The following is a 9,405-nucleotide window of genomic DNA, read 5'->3' as shown; positions in this document are numbered from 1 at the left end:
CACACTGATATCTGAGTTTTCTGAGATGCTCGCATTCCCTTCAGCTATCCAGTACATAGCCATGTCACAGAGCTTGGAGGTCGTACATATCGTGGACACAAAACCATGAGCCTATTCTGGAGAGTGGCCAGAATTCAGGAAGAAAACAGGAGCTTAGGAAGATAGTAGGTGTTGTTAACTAGATTTATAACACCTACCCTATATCATGCAAAAGGCAAGTCCAAATATACACCATTCCTCCTCTGAACTGCTTGTATTTCTATTCTGTTTGGGTTATTTTTCTCCATCATATTAGAATTAGTTGTCAGAGTGTAGTAGGGTATGGGTTAGTGTCAGTTGTCCCGGCCGGCGGGACACATCAACGTGGGCAAGAAACTTAGTTGGGGAGGAATGAAGGGACAAGAGACACGAGAGATTACAGCAAGACTGGAGTTCTGATCATGCTGCAAACTTTTATTGTTCTCACATGGAAATTTATATGCTGTGGATGGGAAAGCTCTCTTATCGGCAGTTGCTGGATGTCTTCAGAAAGTGAGATAACCTCAGGATGTTGCCGGAAGACAGATGGCTGCAGGATATCTCAGGGAGATAGATGGCTGCAGGATGTCTCCCAGGCAGGATATCTCCCAGGGGGCTGTTTCTTTTCAGTGTCAGGCTATACTTTGAAGGAGAACTTCCTTCTAGCCCCTGACCTCTCCCCCTTTCTTATATAAAATATTTGACCATACCTTACCGGCCAATGTTTTAGGGGGTGATAGAGGCTCTGTTTCTCTAGCAAGCCTTTGAATATCTCCTGATTCGAGAGAGCATGTTTACAAGATTTCGTGGTGGCCTTGGCATATTTTTGGAGGAGACGGCTTTAAAAGGGAAGCATGCCGACCGCCATGCACCAGAGCGTGTCACTAAGAGGTTTTCTGTTTTGGTATCCGTGGATCCATCCTCCTGCAGTCCATCCTGCATCCTCCGTTATTATGGCCTAACGTCCTCACTCCATGGGTGCATCCCCCCCCCAAGTGAAGGGGCCCATGGAGGACGAACCCTTATGGCAATGGCAGAAGATGGTTCGTCAGAGCTGTTACTTATAGTTTAATGTAAGAAAGAGAGACCTGTGGGAATATAAACTTAAGAAATAAGCCTGTGAGAAGGGTAGAACATCCTTTTAAATGTTGGCAGCATGGTCTTCCATCTCCAGGTGATGATAGTGGACCTGTATGGGCTTAGAGGCCAAAATATTAATCTGTTCTATAATGTCAAAAAAAGGTGCTGCTATCTGCTCCGGCCTTAGCACTCCCAGATGTAGAAAACCCTTCACTCTCTATATCGAGAAAAAAAAGGAATAGCACGGGGAGTGCTCACTCAGTCTTTGGGATCTTGGAAAAAGCCAGTAGCGTATTTATCCAAAAAACAGGACCCATTGGCTAGCGGGTGGCCCCATTGCTTAAGTGCTATAGCAGCGGCAGCCCTTCTAATAAAAGATGCTCATTAATTAATGTTGGGACAGAAGCTAACCATTATAGCCCCCCATGCCCTGGAGAGCATCATCTGTTAGCCTCCAGAGAGGTGGCAATCAAACTCCAGAATAAACCACTACCAGAGCCTCTTGCTTGACATGGAGGATCAACCAATCACAGACATCCTGGGTGCTGTCACCTCTTGGAGAGGATGGGGCTCATAGCCCCAGGATGTTATGTTACCAGACTGGGGGAAGGAGTGGGGAGACGTGTTCTCTATCCCAGTATGGGGGTGGCACCAACAACTACACGAAATTTGCAAAAGGGGAAGAGGGTTTCATTTAGCATTAAAATATAAAGCCTGGACAGGAGTTTGGGGCAGCTTGAAAAGGTGCTGAACAACATCATGACATTTTCCAGAGCAAGATGTAACCATGTGTGGTCCTCTGGAGGTACAAAACACAGTGAGTAAAAAGCCACCAGTCCCCTGCAGGAAACCCAGCAAAAGCTCCTGAGTTCCTCCAGGCCCATTACACTCTGCACCCCCACTCCTGCACAACCCCCTGTCAAAGAAGAAAGAAAGGGGCGCACATGAGACACCTTAGCACAGACACTCATGTCTCACATCACACTGGGTACCTAGGGACAGACAAGGACACACTCTAGATGTGTGCCCCAAAGAGAGAAGAAACATACCCCGAACAACAGGAAAAATTCCTCAAGGAGAAGGGGAACAAAAGACAGAGTTTTCATTGTGATCACACTACAGAAAAAGAAAAAAACCTTCTGTTCTTTGCAAAAAATGTGTGAAGGCCAAATTTGTGTCTTTTTCTTTTCTTAAAAAAAAGAATGTTGCATGAATTAACAATGCAACCAGTATCTTTTTGTTTGTTTTCTGCACTTGTTAAAAAAAGGATTTTTTTTTTTAAAGTACAACACAGTCAGGTATGTGGCCACAAAAGAGTAGCTGTCTTTGGCAAGAAGTCCAGGCCTTGGCCCTCTCTGTCACCTTCGGCCCATCTCGCTCTGTCTCATGAAATGGATATTGTTGGAGCTGTCCGACAGTTCTGGGTACTGCTCGACAGAGATCACGAAGAAGCCGTCGTAGCCTTGCACCCGCCCTGTGTTCAGCACCTGCTGCTTCTCCCCCTCTGTCCAGGCCCTCAGGCCCTCCTCCCCTTCCCGCAGTCTCTGCTGCTCTCGGGCCCAAGCCTGGCGCACAGCTCTCTGCCGGCCGAGCTCAAGCACCCGCGCCTTCTCTTCGTCCAACGTCGTCCCATAGCGGGTGTTCAAGCACAGTGCCCCATACTGGAGCTGGATGTCTGTGTAGCATCTAGTCCTGCCGTTAAGCATGGTATTGATTTGGGACACGGTGACATTGACCCCATTCTCCAGGGTTCGCCATCCCCCACTGAGGCCCAGGATGGCCAAGTCACCTTCTGAAGGCCCTGGTTTCACAAAGTAGTGGGTGTCCACCCCGTCAATGGTGAAGTGCAGGTTCTCTAGGTAGTTGGCATTGTTCAAGATGGCAGCAACCCTCCGTCCATCCTCATTGGCCACACTGATGATGTCTGTGGTCACTCGACCATCCTTCAAGGCAAACTTGACCCCCTTGCCAAAGACTGAGCCACTGGATGCAAACTTCTTTGTCTCAGGGGCCTGCTGGCAGCTGGTGATTGTGGAGCCGTAGAGCTGATCAAAGCGTTCTAAGGTGACGAAGGCCTTGAGCTGCTTCTGCACTTCACATTGTACCCCAAGGATAGACTGATGAGGACAGAGAGAGAGAGAGAAAGAGAACAAGAGAGAGAGAATAAGACAAAGGGAAAAAGCAAACCACAAGAATATGGAAAATCCACTTAAATAAATCAAGTCTGTACATATTTATTAACCAGTAGCCTGTATCTCTACTGCTGACCACAAGATGGCTAGCTGTCCATTATCCACCATTCATACCCTTCGATTCAGAGACTGTTCAAGGAGCATCTATTCTGGGCCAGGTCCTTTTCTGGGCACTGGAGGTACTCAAATAAGTCAGACATCACCTTTGCCCCAAAATAATTCATTGTTTCATGGGGAAAGTCAGATGTGACAATAATGATTGCCATCAAATGTGACCACTGGTGGTCTAAGAGAGATAATAATAGGAGCTATAGCTAACATTTCTTGCCTTTTAAGCTAAATAATTATCACTGTCTCTTTTGATCATCATAATAACTTTATGTAGTGGATATTTTATAATTCCAATTTTACTTTTAAATGAAAGAAACCAAGGCTCTAAGAAGTTATAAATAGTTTATAGTTATATGACTGACATCAAGTCAACATTCAAACCCAGTTCTGTCTGATTCTTGAAGCTCGGTTTCAAGGGCTGTTATTATAGGGAGAAACAAGGCTCAGAAGTATCCCAGCCTGAAGGGAGAGGACAAAGAGAAGGTGGGTTTTGAGGACAGGTTCATGCTTCAGCTGGGACTTGAAGAATGTGAGGGGTGATATTAGGGGGAGAATGGCAAGAAATGCAGAAAAAGAGGAAAAGTGGTGATCTGAATCAATGTGCTTACTCTGCTTTATTGCTCTTAACCATGTATACAGATAAATTGCCAGAAGGGCCTCTATTGTGCTTCCTTGGGGGTCCTCAGGTGTTCTCGCACTTGGCTGCTTTGGTGGACAGGCTGGGCCTTGCCAACTTGATGTATCATCTACTGTCCCTTCCATGGCTCTGGAGATCAGGGAAGCCATGTTTGGGATGGCTCCAGGGCCTCATCAGGAAACTCAGGGAAATGGCTTTAGAAATAGGCCCATCAGCCTCTCACTGAAATTAAGTCCTCTTTATAATTAATAGAACCCTGTCTGTGAACAATTATTTCCTAGAGTTTCACGAAAGCTGGAGTGCTCAACAACAAAGATCTCCGATGCTTGCAAGGGCGGAAATCAATAATGCATTGACAGGCGAGGTTGGCAAACAGGCAGTCAGAGACAGGGACTGAGGAATACAGCAGGGAACCTGGTGGGGGAGGAAGAGCTACGCTCTAGAATCATCCCTGGGGACTGCAGATGCTGGGACATCTGGGGCAGGGCCGTGGTGCTGGGGAGCAGGTGTTGGCAGAAAGAGGACAATACAGACGGCTAAGTTGAGGCCTAAAGGAATCAGTCTGAAATAAGAAATAGGGATGCAAAAGCTTCCAATCACTAGCAGGACACCATCTGGCAACCCCACTTTCCTCCACAGCCTGTTGTCCTCCAGGCTAGGATCCCCTCAAAGTCCTATTCATCTCTGCACTCACTAGGCACAGCAAAGGGCTGGGCATGGAGTCCGCTTCTAGTACAGAATTTATGAATGGCAATGGAAAAGAAGGGACAGAGAAGGGGAAAAATGAATGCAAAGAGTGAGCGGGTGGGGCTAGACTGTTTTTAAAGATCTTTCCAGCTGTATAATTCTGTATTTGAAATGGGGTCATAAAGGGAAGACAAAAAAAATAATGCTTTTGGGGCACCTACAGTATACCAGGCCCGGCACTCAGCAAGATGACACAGAACAGAAACCTGGTTTGAATCCCTTCCTTGCTGTGTGGTATCGAAAACCCTCAGGCATTAAATCTGTAAATCGAGAACAGTTACACAGTGGGATATTTTTGAGTTAACGTATGCAGAATACCTCACACGAGGCCAGGTGCATTAGGTACTCAAAAAATATCACATTTGTATTTAGAACACACTTTCTCCCCCTGCACCTTTGCCCAGATATTGACAGAGGATTTTTATTTTTGTGAAACTCCACACTGTCGGAGACCAGCTCCAACAGGGGGTCTCAGGAGACGAACGGATGGTGAGGAGTTGGCGAAAGAGGGGTGGAGAAACAACACAGACACCAAAGTGCAGGTGTTGATCCCCATCTTTACTTGTGAACTTGATCATATATACTTTTCATTTTGGCAGGCTCACAGTACTTTGTGGTTACAAAACAGGAATCATTATTCAAAGAAACAAAATATTACCTAGCTACAATCAGAATAGAAGAATGTATCTTGGCTTATACATAAGCAAACATTTGTACTTTCAGTTCGTGTTTTGCTTTGAGCTGTTTTTGCTTAGTTAACTTTTAATAATAGTTACAAATGTCCCAAACTATTGGCCTATACCTTGACTATTCTTTCTTGACTTACTGACTGGAACCGGTGCCATGGTTATGGCAAGTGGTTGACTTGTTATTAATTTTAATCAAACAAGAGTAAGAGCACAAACCATTGTGCACAGGAACAAGAACAAGTTGCCCAGTACTAAGCACTAATCTGTCTTCTTAACATTAATTTTTCTTCTCTAGATTTTAATTTAATTTCTCAAAAACTTCCTTGACAGGAATACAGGGAGTTTTTCATTAGACATTAACAATTTACACTCCACAGCTGAATCATTGCATTTAGAGCAAACAGATCCATTCTTTAGAAGTAGTTGCATTATTGGGAAAGTTTTTTCCTTCATACTCAATGGTCATACGAGAAGTCACAACTATACTTATTAAAGGAATACAAAAACAAATCAGCCCATTCCCAGAAACATACTGCGCTCCTCCAGAGGATGGACGCCTTGCGCCATCCACCTCAGTAGGGCCTTGCCATTGCCTGAGTCAGGGGAGGGGCGCAGCATTTCCCCCTTTTTTATTTTTTAATTTGAGGTGTTCGATTTGGACGGAGATGCTTTTGATTGATTTCCAGACAAGTCTGAAGAGGATTGGAAGAATGAGACAAACAAGAACAATGAATAAAAAGCCAAAACCAATATTAATCATATATGACCACCAAGTACTATTGGAAATAGTTTTTTGTACATTTTTGTATAAATCTGCAGCAAAGTCAGCTGTAGAGTCAGTAGATAAATAAGCCTTACTTATATATTTTACTTGTTGTTGTAAATCTTGTATATTGGGGCCTATTTCAGTTTTATTCCAGATCCCTAATAAATGAGTTTGTACTTGATTCCATCCATATTTAGTTTGATTATATTTTAAGGGAGTAACACAGATCCATTTGAAATTAGCATGACATTTGGTTGTCATTTGAGTTTTTATATTTTGAATCTGGTTTCCTACATATAATAAAGCTTCCTCTAAGGCATTAATTCGGGCCTCCAATTTCTTATCTATTTTTTCTTGAATAGCTAATGCTAATGAAACATTATGAGATAAATCATTAACATGATGAGCAGTATGAATTTCTTTAACTAAAGCTGTAGTAGATAAAGCTAAAGAAGTAATAATTCCTATTAATGCTGTAATTCCTAAAATTAATGTTGCAACAAATCGCTTAGGTCTAATTAATTCATTAAAATTTTTAAGAATTTGTGACCCTTCATCATCATACCAATCATCATTAAGAAGGACAGGAATCATTACATAGGAAGGCTGATGTATAATTATAAAAGTAGTGTAGTTTTTTGGAAGATTAGCATGTATACAATTAGTTAACATACATTGATCACAGGAAATAGAATAAACACTATTATTACGATTAATTGTCAAGGTATTATTATTACCTACTAAAATAGCATGAGGAGCATTAATGCAAGCACGAACATTGAAAGGTTCTGGAGTTTTACCAGGTCTGGTTAAAAGAACCATATTAGTAGCTGCTATTAATCTAAAGAGATCTGGGAAGTATGAAACCTTTCCATTAGGGAGCTCACTCTGAAATATGGGAGTGACCCAACCAGGTGAGAACCATCTATGAATAGGAGAACTTGTATACATTCCTTCAGTATGATTAAATTTTTGAGATTTAGTCTTAAAATAATTTTTATAATCAAAATGAGGGGCAGAAGCAGACCAATCATAGATCTTAACATCTGAAGACTTAGGCTGAAAGACTTGTGCCCTTTGTATAAATTCACATTGAAACCAATGAGGAAATTCTTCCCAAGGATCAATCATATTATTCCAATAAAAATCTTTTTTGTTATTCTTTAATCCACATGGATCAATGGCTTCAGGTAATGTCTTATTAACATAGGTTTCATTAACTATATAATATCCTAAAGAAACCATTTCGAGGAGCCAAAGGCTCCTCTTTTTATTATCCATGTCTGGGAAGCCAGGAGGGCAATCAGTAAAATATTGTCTATAATTAGTAGGCATACATCCTTGAGGGATGAATTTATTATCAGTAGCAAAGTAAATAGGAGTCTCTTCTATTAAACCCTTGAAATCAATATTATAGGACATCTTATGAGGAATAAGGGAATCAGAAATCCCTCCTAACAAATCAGGATTATCAGTAAACACCTTAATATTAAGTTTTCCCCAATCAGTAACTCTTAAAAGAGTAGGGTCAGGAAAATAAGCCCAATAAGATTGATTAGCAGAAATCAGTGATACCTGACAGGATAAGAGTGCTAGCATAGCAAGAAACACCTTTTCAGGAGAGGCAGAGGCACCTTGGCTAACAACCAAGTTTTGTGCCTGACTGGTCAGATGTTTTATTTGATCCCAGGATGGTAATTTTGATGTCAATGTTGCTCGTGCCTGTCAGGGGGGAATGAATGTGAAGATTAGTCATGTCCTCGGCAAGTTCTTCATCCTGGGTCGATGGCATCCTTGGGTATGGCTTGGGGAGGAACCTCCATCTGTGATATGGGTGAGTCATAATGTCTGATGAGTCGATCTGGAATCCACAAAGGTGAAGTAGCGTCCTGTGGAAACACACAAGCATATCCTCTCCCCGATGTTAAGAGAATATCAGGTCCTTTCCACTGTCCAGTAAGAAGATCTTTCCATTTAACTAAAGGTTTTTGAGTTACTGTTTGCTCAGACCAATGACGTTGCATTGGAGTTAATTTAGAATCATTTACATTTAAATGATTAATAACAAATAGAGCATGTTGAAGAATTTGATGAGGAGAGCTATAATGTAGTTCCCCCTCTTTTAATTTATTAATTTGAGATTTTAAGGTCTGATGAGCTCTTTCCACTATGGCTTGTCCTTGTGGGTTATAGGGGATGCCTGTGGAATGAACTATGTTAAGTGTCTGACATAGGTGTTTAAAGGTTTTTGAAATATAAGCAGGAGCATTGTCTGTCTTAATATGAAGAGGTAATCCCATATATGCAAAGGAGGCAAAAAGATGTTGGGCAATATCCTTATAAGCTTCTCCAGTACGTGCTGTAGCAAAAATAACATGTGAGAAAGTATCTACACAAACATGAACAAAAGATAACTTTCCAAACTCTTGAATATGAGTAACATCCATCTGCCACAATTTGTTAGGTAATAAACCCCTAGGGTTGACACCCATCTGTGGAGAAGGAAAGTGAGTAGGACAGATTTGACATTGTTTAACAATTTGTCTAGCTTGTTCTTTAGTTATATGAAACTGTGCTCTAAGAGCAGCAGAATTTTGATGATGTAATTGATGATCTTTAGTAGCTTGTTCAATAACGTTATAAACAGTCCTAGTTAATAAATCAGCTTTAGCATTTCCTGCCACTAAAGGTCCAGGTAAGTTAGAATGTCCTCTAATATGTCCAATAAAAAAATTATAGGATCTCTGTAATATTAATTTTTGTAACTTTTGTAATATATTAATAATTGATGAATGAGAGGACAAAGAAGATGTTTCTATGGCTGGAAAGAGATTAACTATATATTGGGAATCAGTATAAAGATTAAAAGGCTGTGTAACCTTTTCAAAAGCAGTTATAATAGCAATTAATTCCGTCCTTTGAGCAGAGGTTTCAGTTGTTTGTTGAACTATTGGCTCTTGGTCATCTATAATAGTAACAGCTATTCCATTAGAGGATCCATCTGTAAAAATTAGAGAAGCCTGATCGAGGGGCACATGAGAAAAGTTTTTAGGAAAAATATTATTTACCTTAGTCATAAAATGTAGTAATGGGTGGTTAGGCAAATGAAACAATATTTCTCCATAGAATCCCTGTAATGCTATAGGCCATTCATCATTAACATTT

General features: G+C 41.4%; 1 pseudogene; it reads right to left on the bottom strand.

The window, feature by feature from the left end:
* Positions 1-781: 781 nt before the first annotated feature.
* The window catches only part of LOC143389656 (teneurin-4-like), a 648,816-nt pseudogene continuing 640,192 nt past the window's right edge, over positions 782-9,405 (bottom strand).

Source organism: Callospermophilus lateralis, unplaced genomic scaffold (genome assembly GCF_048772815.1).
Source record: "Callospermophilus lateralis isolate mCalLat2 unplaced genomic scaffold, mCalLat2.hap1 Scaffold_169, whole genome shotgun sequence".
NCBI classification, from domain to species: domain Eukaryota; kingdom Metazoa; phylum Chordata; class Mammalia; order Rodentia; family Sciuridae; genus Callospermophilus; species Callospermophilus lateralis.
The sequence above is the reverse complement of the archived record's forward strand: the minus strand, read 5'-3'. Positions and strand labels throughout refer to the sequence as shown.